General features: G+C 37.6%; 1 long non-coding RNA gene across 1 annotated transcript in view; it reads right to left on the reverse strand.

Annotated features, from left to right (window-relative positions):
• Positions 1-12528, reverse strand: part of LOC134168093 (uncharacterized) — a 339651-nt gene extending 327123 nt beyond the window's left edge. Inside the window, exon 1 of the long non-coding RNA XR_009966403.1 lies at positions 12002-12528. This is a non-coding gene — a long non-coding RNA (uncharacterized LOC134168093). The remainder of the gene's footprint in view (positions 1-12001) is intronic.
• Positions 12529-15059: the final 2531 nt, after the last annotated feature.

The raw sequence follows: 15059 nt of genomic DNA on the forward strand, positions 1-15059 counted from the left end.
TACATGGAATGAATATGGTGGAAACTGGGATATTTTACTTAGCCACATAATTTTAGCATCATTGTCTATCAGACTTCAAATGTACTTTGCAGGTGCATTTGCCAGCACTTCCTGGTAAATACATTCATCATGCGTTTCCTTATTGGAAGAGTCTTTCCTGAATGAAATACAAGGCTAAAAAAGCATTTCTTCTTTACTCATGGTTTTACATCTGGGTGAAAATGGTTCCCAAGCCAATAAAGCCAATACTAACATACGCACATAATTTGAGAGGCAAACTGCAGTCAGTATGAGTTACTACCAGGGACTGTACTACAGAATCTCATTTATAGTATCAAATAGTTCCCCGTAATTCATGGCCCAATTCCATAAAATACATGTACTTTTTGTCTACATGGCAAGTTAATTATCGTGAAAAAATAATTAGCAAAATATTCAAAGTTACCTACAAATCTTCTAAATTCAATAATTTGCAGGTTTGCACACTCCTGAAGCATGGTTTCACAACATTGTAAAGTCAGGAACTTTATGACCCATGTGCAGAACAGAAACAAAGATGTACACAACAAAAATTCACTGGTCTTACATGGATTTTTTATTATTATTATTTTTTATTATGGAAATTATGCTTTCTACCAGAAAAAAAATTAAAATCAGTTTAATTATGCTTTCTACCAGAAAAAATTAAAATCAGTTTAATTAAAAAAATCACAGTGCAACAGTATTTGGACTTCCTAGTCAAACTTCATCTCCTAGAATATTCTAGCATGCAAATTTTATAACTTATATTTAACAATCCACTCTCCATGCCTACTAGTAGCATGTCACAATTCACATTTCTACACCATTTTACTTTTCTAGGATAAGGGCTTAAGCATCCCTGCTGGATTTGTTTTGCTTTGCTCTGGAATGCTAATATATATCACATGCTTCCTCTCTGTCTAAAACAACTCAGAAACATTTGAACCTCTGTACCAAAGTAGCTCAAACCCTTATTACTACCCCACGTCTTGATCAGAAGCTAATCTTTTCGAGCCAAATGATCCCAAATTTTATATCCATTCCTTGTAATAAACGTATCTAAGAGATGATATACACTCAGAATTAATCCAAAGCAATTCAGTCTGGCATTTAATTCTGGTCCTGAGGACTCGCAGAACCAAAAAGTCAGTTTTACAACATATATTCAGTTTTGAAAACTAACTTCAATCTTAACAAAACAGACATTTATCCCTTCAGATCTCAGTCTACATTTCTTAGGCCTACAGTCTTGTGCAACCCAGCAATCAATCCAACTCTTCAGACTTAATGCTCCAAAACACTGATCTTCATATCCGACCCATACGGTCAGCCATGTAGCAATAAAGGTACGTCTGCTTCCACCAGTCCCAGACAACTTCTTAATGTTTGCTCTGTGCAGAAGGCAAAAACCCCTGTGCTATCAGGACCACAGACCTGACAACACTTAAGAGAAGGTCCACAAAAGTAGACTGAAAATTGGACTAAGACAAGTTGCTCTCACTTTGTTCTGGATACAGAGAGATCATAAGCCTGGAGTCAGACCTTGAGGCAAGAGATTTTACAGGCAGAACCAGTAAACATACTAAGCCCTACAGACAATTTTAACCTTAGCAAGTTCAAATGTAGTCATTGACATGAGCTGTATGTTAAATACAGCATTATTTAACTGTATACTAATACTTAACATATAAAATATACAACATATTTATGGCCAACGACAGTGTATCAAACCCAATAGACACTGGTGCCAAACGTGATCAGCATCCATTAAAACCCCTGCTTTTTAGAAGAACAAAACAATTAGTAAATGGTATATACTATTTTCACGCCATAAATAATCATCTTATAATACATATTAAGCATCAAACTGAACACAATCAAAACTCTGGAATTCCCAGAAACATACAGAACACATTTAGGCAGCTCCTGAGTAGAAATGATGCCGCACTACTAAGCAGTTCACATTTTTATGTGTATCCGTTAGGGAATTTTCTGTACAGGCTTCTGTTATCAGAGTGGCAATTTGCATCTTTTGTTTTCTCTCTAAAACCTGCCAGGATAATTAAACCCACAACTCGGCATGTCTCAGTGACTACAGAATCTTCTGGACAGGCATCAGAAGCCTGGCATGGCAGCAACTCATGTCTCTTTTAACAAAGAGGAGAAAATCTCCAGCACCAGATGTCCAGCTAATCCAGCCTCAAAGGCAAAAAAACCCCAACCAAAAAAACCAAATCAAAACAAAAAAGAACCATCACCCCCTCCCCACCAAAAGGACTGCTGGACAGATACATCTGTAGTGTTTGACACGACCAAGTGCACATCCTGAAGAAAACAAAAAAGCAAAAAGAAACAAGAAACAAAGGCTTTTCTTATTGCAGCCTTCATTTCAACCCTCTCTGTCCTTACAAAAGTAACCCACAGCTTATTATGATGTCCACACAGCAACATGATTCTATTATAAATCTGCACTATTTCACCACATTCCCAAGCATCCCTCCCGGTATAAGTTACGTGCAGCCCAAACAGACCTGCATAAATTACAAACTTTAACCTACGAATCTGGAATCTACCTTTAGCAGCCTCAAGTAATCATAAATGATTTAGATTTGATATAGGGAAAATTTCTTCAGCGAAAGGGTTCACCATCATTATCAGACTGCTCAGCAAAGTGGTGGAGTCACCATCCCTGGAAGTGTTTATAAGATGTGCACATGTGGTGCTTAGGGACAAGGATTTAGTGATGGACTTGGCAGTGATGGGTTAACTTGATGATCTTATAGGCCTCTTCTGCCTAAACAATTCTATGATTCTGTGTGGAAGTCTCAAATCCTCTCATCTGGTCAGAGCTCTAGTGTACACCTTGGTGCAAGAAGACTTAAATCATGGGTTCCTCCCATGTGAGGCTCATTTTGTCAAATATTCTCAGAAAATAAAAAATTAGCTTTACAAACGGAGATTTTTATAGATAATGAGTGCAAGAGGAAGGAAACATTTGGGGACTGTCTGGCTAGCCATGTGTGTCTGTCTGTCAAAAAGCCTATTTGAAGATATTCACCCAGGAAAGAGGATATCTATTTTCACTTCCTCTATCTGACTTAAGCACATGTTTTGACTCAGTTATTTCATGCTAAAGTCATTCTCCAAGATTAAGTCCACTGGATTTTCAAGTCTTTCTTGAACAGTCTTACTGACACCATGTTATTCTGCATAATTACACACTGTCTTCAGTTAAGAGCTGGCCCAGTCAGCCCTCTGATCTTCACCTTGGCACTTTGCAGCGTATCCTTTAGGTAGCTCCCACTCACAATATTGGCTTCTGCAAATTCCACATCTAGAATGCAGCGCTTACTAAATATTTTATAGCAATACTGTTTCGTAATTCAAACCCAGGTATTTCTTCAGGCACTAACTAGTAGCACTGCAACTAGGAATCAGACAGATATGTCAGTTCACTGCATAAAACCAGGCACAGCACAACTCACCTTTCCCTATCTGAAAGAGAAACCTGCAGCTCAATTGTCAGAAGCATGTCTTTCATCCAGTGCAAAAAAGATACCTAAAATATGCAGCATTAAGTAGGCACATTACAAGATGGTCAGATTTTGAAAGCAAAAAACATGGCCTTTTTATAGAATCTGAACTAGATGTTGTGAGATTGAACAGATACTAAGGAACCTTTTATGTGCATTTGGATTTGGTTTTAAAGACACAAAGTCTAAAGATATTAAGACGTTTTGGTAGTTGGATACTGACAAAATCTCTCAGGCACAGCAATGAGAAAGTCTGTAAGGTTGTCTCAGCCCTCTATATATTGCCCAAAGTGATCTGAAGAAGGCTTAATGCATATGCTCATTAACAGTTATGGAAGAACAGATACTAGTGGAAATGGAAGACCTATACAATATAATCTTCTACTGCTTGACATTCAGTTCAGAACCCACTGCCAAAAAGCAAGCATTCGTAAACTATTTTAAGCTTCTTTTACACATCTTCTTGAGTCAGGGATCCAAACATCCCATTACAAACTATGGGATTTAAATGACTTTATGTCTCTACTAAGCTGTCAGGGTTCACAGACTCTTTCTGAGGACAGGTACACCAGCGCAAACAGAACCGCGAGCGCCTGGACCAAGACTGGGTGTCATTATGTAGCACTCTTGACACTGTGCAGAGCGTCACAGGCTACTCTAGGAACTGCAGGGCTACTTAGAACCAAGGCAGGTAATAGATATCCTCAATAAGCTCCTAAAGACCTTTCTCCATAATATATATCAGGAAGTTCTAGTGTCCTTAAAGACATAATGAATGTTTTCCTCAAGAGAGGAAAGAAGGATTGCAGATTTTACACTCTGAAAGTAAGGTACCATTCTTTTTTTCCAAACTAGCATCATGTGTCAGGAGATACTTAGCAAAAAGTTTTCAAATGCCTTCTCTCAGTATTTCCAGTAAAGCATCCTTATTTCTATTGTTCTCCAGGGTAAGCTTCACTTTAACTTTGTCCATTTAACATAATAGAAGAATAATCAGAAATTGTTCAAAAGTGTTCAAGTACCAGCACAAAGTTTGAGTGCTTTGATGGCAAGACGCCATGTTTCCAAACCAGCATGTCCGAAAGGCTCTAGTAAGTGAGAACTGATTTTTCAGCATTCCAAACTCCTTTTAAAAGAAGTTTCTTATCCCTTATTTCACAAACACCAATGAAAGTCAGAAAAGCATATTGGAAATGGTTGTTGAGTCGGATCATCTGCATATACAATACATTCCCATGATCTGCTCAGTAACAACAGGACAGAAAGGAAAATACTGCAACATGGAGCAAATCCTTCCTGTCAACATGAGGAAAGCTTGAGAACAGTGGAAAAGCAATTCTGATTTCAAGAACGATATATTAACCATGCCAAACACAAAAGGTAAAAGGTAAACTGAAGTTCTGTTGCAGCAAAACATGCCCCTAAAGTTCCATGGGTCAGCATTTCTGATGCTGGCACTCCTATTTTTTCAAATCTTTTAGGGCACAGTCAAGGAAATTGTATTTGCTGTCTTTCAGTCTAGAAGAGGTCTTTTTAAAGAGCAAATGATGCATACTTCATTTTTATAATAAGCTCTATTTAATATTTTGCCAATTTAAAGAGAACATTTTCCAAAAGAAAGGTTTTTATGTTGACAAATATAAGAAAAGCAACAACAACAAAAAGATGTGTTAGTTATGAAAAAGAAGGAAGGTGTTAAAGGCTTTTTTTCAGGGGTGAGGGAGTGGGGGGACATATGCTTTTTAAATACGGCCTTAATTTGAGGGAGATAGTCTTAAATATAAAGATTCCCCTCATCTTTTAATGCAGCCATTAGTCATTTTTCCTTGAACACTTGTCAAATTCCTGCTGTTCTCCCATTCGAAATACTGCAAGTTTCAACTGCATCCTTGCATATGGATTATTTTGAAGTTCTCTCTAATTAGAATAAAGGCAGCCTTGATTCAGTAGAGCACTTAAGGCACCAAATGATCATTTTGTTAGATTTAACCTTTCCCATGAGATGCATCTCCTAGCTACAATAGAAAATTTAACAAAATTTATTATTTGATAGTCTTTACTCAAACATATTGTATAATACATTAAGACTGCTTCTATTTGATCGATGTCTGAAAACAGAGCCTTCAATCTTAACCCCTTCATTGGCAGGCATCTGCGTGCACTGCAATGTTTAATGTCATTTCACTCAAAAATACACAACTGAGCATATAAACTATTTCCATATAAAAATACTGTGCACAAACAGAGGCTGGTAGACAGTTCCTATTGTGTAACTGCTGTGTACACGACTGTACATGTACAGGCAAAAGACAAATCCAACCAAAAGTCTTTACACATACAACAGACAGAAAGGAAACTATCACTCCAGCAGACAGGAAACTTAGCTTCCCTTCCTACGAATCTTTACCAAACATAACCCCTGGAAAACACTTCTGTTTCAAGAGATGGGCACACAAAGCTGCTGCTTGTTTTATTCACTTATTTAAATAACAACCAACCAACCAAACTGTGCTGTTTAATGCTTTTACAGTCTGTAGTTCTGCTGATGCTATCAACCTAATCAGTCATAAAACTATTCACCAAGGTCTCTATCTACCATCACGATAATGTCAAAATAAGCTACATATATTTAGGTTCTGCAATCTTAGTATCAAACTATGGCAAACTAAAGACAAAGCTAAAGTTAAATAGACACAATTATTTTCACTCCATAGAGACAATGTCATTTATAAAATGAGCAAACAAAACAGTACCTTTATTCTGGCAATGGGATCTAGATAACTGGGAAAAGTCTAGTCCAGCATAATGAAACATTTATTTTTGTGTAACATATGTTGAAAGATATTATGTACATACCCATGCTATTGAAGGGAAATACAGACCATCATATGTATGGAGCAGATCAGGAGCCCCTGCCTTTCATGTAGGAAGGGTTTGTTATGATGCTTATTTGGGTTTTGCTTCAGCCTTCAAACAGGAAGGGCTGTACTGAAGAGGAAGGGGCTAATCTGTTGTGCAAGCCCAGATTTGGGAGGATACAACATAATAAATGGCAGTAAGGAAAAGTCAAGCTGATACTAGAAAAAACTGCCAACAGTAAAGGCAAAGTGCTAGAACAGGCTGCCTGCAGAGAACATAAACATTTAAAATTGTCAGCTAAAAAGAGGTTAGCAAAAGCCCTGTGAAGGATGACAGTTCCAGCTGAGCGTTGTCAAGGGTAGGAGACATTTACTCCCATGATTTTTTAAAATGTGAGAAAGAATGAAAGAAATTCCACACAAATCCACACATTTCAGCCTTCCAATATCTGAAGGGGGGGCTACAAGGATGCCAGAGAGGGACTCTTCTTCAGGGACCATAGCAAAAGGACAAGGGGTGATGGGTTTAAATTTAAACAGGGGAAGTTCAGTTGAGATACAAGGAAGAAGCTCTTCCCTGTGAGGGTGCTGAGGCGCTGGCACAGGGTGCCCAGAGAAGCTGTGGCTGCCTCATCCCTGGCAGTGTTCAAGGGCAGGTTGGACACAGGGGCTTGGAGCAAGCTGCTCTAGCGTGAGGTGTCGCTGCCTATAGCGGGGGGGTTGAAACTAGGTGATCTTAGGGTTCCTTCCAGACAAACCAGTCTGGGATTCTAAGAAATCCCTGAAAACTTAAAATCACCTCTCCACAAAAGCATCATTACTTTTTAATAAATGGTAACATTTTAACTTTTTTTTTTAAAAAAAAACACAATCCAAGTGCCAATTATATTTACACCCACTTGTTTGTGGTCCTAGGGAAGGGACCCAGCTGAAAGCCAATACAGCCAAAAATACTTCATCCATTACCACCATGTAGGAAGTTCTTAGGAAAGGTCAGAAGAACACGTAGCTGTGGGTAGGGAAGAAAGGTGGGAGCACAGCATCCCTACCTCTCTTAGCTTTACCACTCACAGAATCACACTGTAAATAGTAGGTATGAAAATTCTAATATACTGCAAAACTCCATGTAAATCTGAAAGTGATTTTTAGCTCCCTGTTTATGTCAGGCATTTAACAATCAAATAGGATGCGTTAATCGGTATGCTTTCAAAATATTAGTAGAAGCCGTTAAATCTTTCTTCAAAAAGAGATAATAAAGTACACCTTCGCCAGCATGGAAAAATAACCACGGAAAGATACAGGGTGGAAGGCCTGGCAATAGCTGTAAGAATATTTTTATACTGATAATGTTGTAAGTCAGGATGCTTTAAGTTCAATTTTATTCCTAATAGCATAAAACCACAATTCAAGAACATAGTGACCAAAAACCTTTGTAAAAAAACACTGGCACCTGGCATATACTCATTAATACATAAAACCACAACCAAATGCATAGTTTTACATCAGCTTTGCATATTTGCAAGGATAAAAAAAAAACCAAGCTAACTAGAATTTCATTTCCCCTCAAAAAATCCCCCACAAGTTTGCAACTATGAATGCTGAAGGAGCAAAACATTTCCCATTAAATAGCGTTACAGTCTCCTTTAACAAGCCCATCAATGGATGAGCTATACCATTAAGAGAAATTAAAGGATGCAAAACTAGTATCTTGGGGTGGGGTGGGGGCAGAATTTCATAGTATGAGAGGTCTTTCTGAACCCATTCTGAAGCAAAGAATTGTGTAACTTCATAAGCATCTTTGCATTTCAGAATGATATAAATCAGGTGCATTTAATAAACCCGTCCATGGTGTGTTTTCCTATTGTCACCTACCAGAGTCAATATTTTCATACACAAGGATTATTAGGAGAAACTTCATCCACAGAATACAGTGTAACAAACTGCTTACTGAGGAAACTCCACTGAGTTCACTGGTGAGAAAAATAATGGAGAAATATGCTCTGTTTTGCATTTTAATCTTGATTCATTTTAAAGAGTTCTGAAAACTCCACACATTTGAAAAAAAAAAAAAGATAAAATATAAAAAATATATATCTAAAAATATATAATAAAAATAAAAAAAAAAAATATAACTACAAATTACAGAGCAAGATTAGTTTTGCTTTCTGATGCCAAAGTCTACCGGCTCTGGCAATATATGTCACATTTGCATGTGATGAAGACTGTTCCAGACCTCTTTTACCATCAAATACTGTACAGTAATGGCGTTCAATGAGTTATTTTCTGATGGAAGCCACAGGCATTATGCCAACCCATTTTTTCAATGGAGCAAATCTGTTGATATTAAATTCACACTACTAGATTAGACCAAAACTACCACCCACGTTCTGGGCCAATTCTTAATTTCTCCTCTGCTGGAGACTTCATCTCAACTTATTTGTCTGATAGAACTGGATGCCTTTCAAATTTCTTCTTGCATCTTTTAAGACACGTGATGTTTGCCTGTGTACTTGCTCAGTACGCGTAATGACCATGTAGCTGGGCTCTTGTATACTTTAAAGTCTGATTTTGCTTTCCAAAAACCATTTGCAACTTTTGTCTCTATTGAAAGTTTGGAGGAAATGAACACTCCACTACATAAGATCAATTATCATTAATTTTGTTCTCTTTTGCATTTAGTTATTTTAATTCTCATTATCTTCAAAAACACAGAAGATGCAGCTTCACACACGTTCCCATTCTGAAATGTCCAGTTTTTTTTCTCCGGCAATGCTGCTTGCAGTTAACAAGTGTAAATGAGATGAACACACAAACAATTAAGAAGCTGCTGCTGTGCTCAAGATACTTAAAAACTTTACAAAAGGCAATAAAGGTCCTACTAAAGAGCAAGTATGCAAATCTGATCAATTCCTTTGCAGCGAGGGAGAAAACTATCACATACATATGCACAAATATCTTGCCTGTAGCTACTTATTTCCATTGTTAATTACAGAGCTTACTGTGGAAAGCAAGGAATGCTATCTGGTTCCTAAAGATGCTTAGTAACCAACAAGTATTTAGCACACAACTCCTCATTTAAAAATGCATACTTTATTACAGTTGTGTTGCTTTTCTGCATTATATTTACTGTGCAGGATTTTCTCTGTAAGGGATCGGATAACACAGAGCATTATTATTTTGCTTTGAGATATACATATGACAGAGACCCAAGATACATTATGAAAAAATAAACAGACCCTTTCAGTTTGGGGGGGGGAGGGGGATTAATTAAACCCAAAATAAAATCATGGAAGATGACTCCTATTTAATGAGAGCAAATTCTAGTAGAAAGTCAACAGCTGATTCAAAGCAGTACACTGCTATTTTTGCTTTTTAGAGCTACATAATTTCAATGCACCTCAAACCAACAATAAAGCCACCCATCCAGCTATTTGTTATAAGCTCATTTTTAATATGGCCATTAATGGTTACATCAAACCACAGTTTGAGGTCTCTGCAAGCAGATAATCTGATCTGGTGTAAGCACAGCATGATCAAACACTGCTGGATTTTAGCTACATGCTCTTCAGTCACTTCTATGAACCTGCATTGAAGATTTTCAGGATGTATTAACAAATAAGCTGCATAACAAAATTCAAGAGGCAGCTCAGCACTGTTCAGTAGAGGAGTAACATATTCCATTTATTGAAATTATTAAACAACATAAACCAAAATCAAAGTGAAGGTCCCTGAAAACTATTAACTATGATTCAGAAAGGTAAGGCACAGGTTTAAGCAGATTAATCTAAAATGCCTGAGACACCGTCATCTTCAGCTGTCCCCACTACACATCAAGATTAGCACTACACCATCAGGGACCACTGAGGAGCAAGGAATGTAAACCCTAACAAGACAGTTGTTAATCTGGCACTTAATTATGAACTGCAGTTGGCAATGGTTTGCACTAAGATCTATAAACTGTGCCCAGTTCAGCTGTCCCTGCTGGCTATGCTAGCACCAGAAATGATCAGTTCCTTCTCAAGCCAATTAACCTCCAGGTTTTGGACTTTTTCTTGTTTCAGTTACCCAACAGGTTATCCAAGTGTAAAGCCTACATAAGAAGTGTTTGTTTCTTTCTTGTACCTTTTTTTTTGCATTATTATTTGTCTATTGGCATTATTTTGTTGAAACAGGAATAAGTAAAATATTTGCCAAGATTTGATATTCTGCAAGTCATGCAAGAACACAATACTAGGGAGGTTTGAAAATTACTTTTTGATTTGTTAGGGTACAAAAGCATTAGAGAATCCCATGATGTTCTTGCAAACATCTTTCAAATACAAAAGGCTGAACTTCCATAAAAAGTCAATTCATTGCTTAGGTTTTGTTAGTTTTGTCTGTGAACTGAAAAAAATAAAAAGGCTTATCACAATTCCACCCTCATCTTTGCTACTGCAGCCTATAGCCTCTAAGGGCAATCCACTATTAAGGAACAGCTGGGATTGTGATTAGACTTGAACAGCAGCACCTGTAGAACACCTCCACAGAGTCCACAACTTCAGTTTAAACCTGCAATTTGGAAATGAATGCATTCTTTGTTTTGCATTGGAATCAAACTAGGAACAAAGGAAGACAAAGCTCCTCTAAGGCACTCCTTGGACTTCCACTCAATCTTCATAATCATGCTGATGATTTGTAATCATTCTCATTCCACTCATGACCATCACTCATCTTTTATTTCTACAAACCTAACCCCACTCAATTATTCAGCTATAAACTAAGTCACTCAAAGGTATTAGAAAACAATCTCTCAATACTCTCCATAGTTTATTTCACAGCAGCAAAACTTTGAGGTAAATAGGTAAAAATTATCTTGCAACAGTTCAGAAAAACATTAATCCTTGCTAATTTGACTGACCTCAATCTGTGCTTTCTAAACAACTCCAATACTCTTTTTGTTAACTGATTAGATTTTTGGTTAGACTATTTCCTCATCTGAAAAGGCTTCTATTTTAGAAGTATGTTCAAACAGCTATTCATTCATCTGGTTCTTTAAAGCAGTCCATTTACTCCTTGAGGAAGACACTTAAGGTAGTGGGTTTTTTGAGGCTAAGAGCTGTAGCGTCTCACTTTGGCTCAGGATTATTACCTTCTCAAGCAATTTCATTAAGCCGTTAGCATACATGATAGACTCCGTCCTACTTTTACATTATTCTTTTATTTTACATATTGTGATTAAGGTCTGGATTGATGCATTTTAACTAACACTTCCTCCACACAGGTGTAGGAGGCAACAAAGCACACAGGAGTTAGCTCTCTACCAAATAAAATCCATTCCTTTCCAAAACAGCTCTTTAGAGAAGTTTTGAATGAGAAAACAAACATTCCAGCACCTCTCAAATGCCAAGAGACAGTACAAATTGCAGAACAAAATGCAGAACCAGAGACCTCCGAAAACACACAAACCTATTATCAACTGTACCAAAAGTGTAGCCCAACCCCACCCCATTAATCTTAATGCTCAAAGGCCAAGGCTTGGAGGCTGCAGAAGGGCTCTAATTCGAAGGAAGGGCAGCCACATGTGATAACACAGGCCTTTTCACACTATACCTTTGCTTGTGGAGAGCAGAGAAGGCAGCACGTCTAACCGAGACTTGAGATCCTCCAGCAAGTTCACAGCGGCGAGGCAGAGCCCAAATCAAGCCAGGAAGGCAGTGCATGAGGTCTGAACTCTTGAAGGGAGAGTACACACAGCTGGGCTGGGGTGGGGTGGGAATACCACAGCTGAAGCAGATCAGGGTAATTAAGACTTACCAGTACACTCAAATCCTAACAAAGGCTTTCTTCTTTCCTGAAGGTATGAGCATAGGACCAACCTTAATTTCATTTTAAGGTGACTTAGCAATGAATAGTCTACATAAAGTCTCCTCATAAAATACTATCACGCAACTGGCAATCTGCTCCAGCTGAAGTTTTTCATTTGTTTCCACCTGCAGCCCACAAAGAAAAGGACTGCAGTAACCCGCTCTGGGAAGGACAAGATTAGAGATCAAAACACACAATCTTTTTCCAAAGCAGATAAAAGAAAAATAAGATTCCACGGTCATGTCACTGCATTGAAAGCCAGGTGAAGATAAGCAGTACTAAGAAATTACAAAATGAGTCAGAAAATAGAACCTGGAAAAGAGATAGATATTAGTCCTGGTATTAAATTAATTGACTCTTTCCCCAACAACCCACAAATAATATCTAGCTTGCACAGAATCAATTGAATTTCCTCCAAAGACCAATCTCAGCCAAATTTCTTAATAAAAAATAAAAAAAAACAGGGAAGGAGAAGAGGGAAATCAATAAAACCAAAATGAGCTGCTTAAAAACAAGCACTATGAAATATTTTTGCCTTGAATAGTTCAAAATTGGAACTCACTGCCTTATAAGTGAAACCAGGAAATACAGAGCATTCCAAAAATAATTAGACATGTTAAAGAACAATACTATGTCCATAATTACATAATGTTTTCCCTCAATCTTAAAAAGGAGTGAAGCTTGTGTTACAAGATAGAGGTCAGCAACTAATGAACAAGATGAAGGATAAATGTTTTTAGAGAGACTCAGGCAGCTGTTTGCAAAAGGAGCAATACGGCAATGGCAACCTCTTAACCTTCCCTGGGTTAGCTCACAATCTGGTAGGAGACAAGAGACCCCTAATCCTTTTATGGGATTACTGGAAATAGTAATATGACAAATGTATAAAATGCATATACACACCACTATATAGTAAGCTTACTAAAGATGAAACAATAAAATGAAAGAATGTCGTAAGTGAAATATCCTTAGGCAGATGCTTCGAGAAAGAATATGAGAAACAGGGCAACAACCCAACCCTTTCCTCATTCTTCCCTCCCAGGTACAACCTCTAGTTTCAGAACACCTATCTTTGAGTTCTTCGGAAACCTATTTTCAGCTGCTCCCAGTGACCTATCTTCCATAAGGGTTGCATATAATCCTTTTTGGAACGCATTTGTAATTTGGCTTCTGCAATGCCCAGTGCAAAGACTTCCATAATTTATTTATACACTGCATGAAAATAAGGTTTTTTCTCAAACTTCCACATGATAAATCTATTGAGGCAGAGATTAGCTCTTAAACAGAACATAATTTAAATGGCACAAGTGCTAGGGAGAGGAATACTTAGGAATAATCAATACTACCTATACCAAAAGAATAATTGAATTCCAGTAGTTTGCCTAAAGACAAAGACAAAATGATGAGACAACATTATAGCAGACATCAGGAAAATAAAAGACTGTTGAAAAGAGGAACAGAATGATCTGTTCTTCATCTCCACAGCAAATAAACAATAGGTTTAAACTGCAGTAAGGAAGCTCAAAGCTGGATATTAGGGAGAGGAGGATGTTGGGGATGGGACGTCATAATAGCAAGCAAAAGGACTGCTTGGGATAGTTGCATAGGTTCTCTAACAGAAAACTGGATGAGAACTTCTCTGAAGTGGATCTTTTAATCTTGTTTTAGCAAAGAGAACTGCATTAAATGACCTCTTGATGTCCCTTCCTATGTAGTACCACACAATTAGAAATAAAGGAAGTCAACAGATATCTACTGCAGTGGTTTGTTTTACTCCATTAGTCTTGTGTTAAGTTTCTGACTTACTTCATATTACTAGAAAATACTTGAGCTTTTCTACCATTCAGAAGGAAATACACGGCACTGAGATTACCCTAAATATAACACAGTAAGTAGACAGTGAAGATACACAGAATTTATGATAGTATTTACACTCAATCAATCATGTGCCCATATTCCAGTTGCTTTGGCAATGGATAATTCCCAGGCACTGCAATAGCACCTGCTACAAACTGGCTTTCTGTACTCTCTAAATTAAAAATATAAATTAGAAAAGAATAACCTAGCTTTCTGACAGCTATTGTGCCTTTGCCTTTTGGATAACATTGTACGAGTTGTGATCAAAACTGCCGTTCTCAGTACGAAAAAAATAATTTAAAACTAAAGACCCAGTGACCATCTAAATCTAAATCCCTTGCTTTCCCACACTAAGTTCAAGGAATGGAAATGACTGGAACTGTGTATGTTTAGCACTATATGCAGTAAGAACGTAGCTTTTGGGGTTTAGCCTTTCTAGCCACCTCCTAGCCTTGGAAGACAAGCCAAAGGACAAATAATAATCTCTTACATAAACCTTTAAAGATAGTATATTCTGATGAGCAGGTGATCAGACTGGCTCTTCAACACCACATTTGTGCTACCACAACAGGGAGACACAGAATTAACAGTAAGTGGCTGAGAGCAGGGAAGGACTGCTTCCTCCTGCAGCAGCACTGCCTGGGACATCATCACCGGGTGGAGAGGCTTTACTGATAAATGCCTTGCAGCTCCACTGCAGCAAATACACTTTGTAGAATGTTAATCTTGTAAAGCAGAAATCAATCTGTACAGAAATAAAGCAAAACTTTGTACTTTGCAAAAATAGCAACTCTGAGGCAATGCATACCCGTTCGCTTTTCCAGTATCTCGTCTACCAGCTATACAGTTATTCATTATGCATTACTTGGTTTGTTATTTTCCTTTATTCCATTTCCTATTTCAGCATCCTCATTAATTTTTATGCACTTTTGTTTTCATTTGTATA

Source organism: Pezoporus occidentalis, unplaced genomic scaffold, assembly GCF_034315485.1.
Source record: "Pezoporus occidentalis ecotype Australia unplaced genomic scaffold, CSIRO_AGI_Poc_V1 ctg30, whole genome shotgun sequence".
Lineage (NCBI taxonomy): Eukaryota > Metazoa > Chordata > Aves > Psittaciformes > Psittacidae > Pezoporus > Pezoporus occidentalis.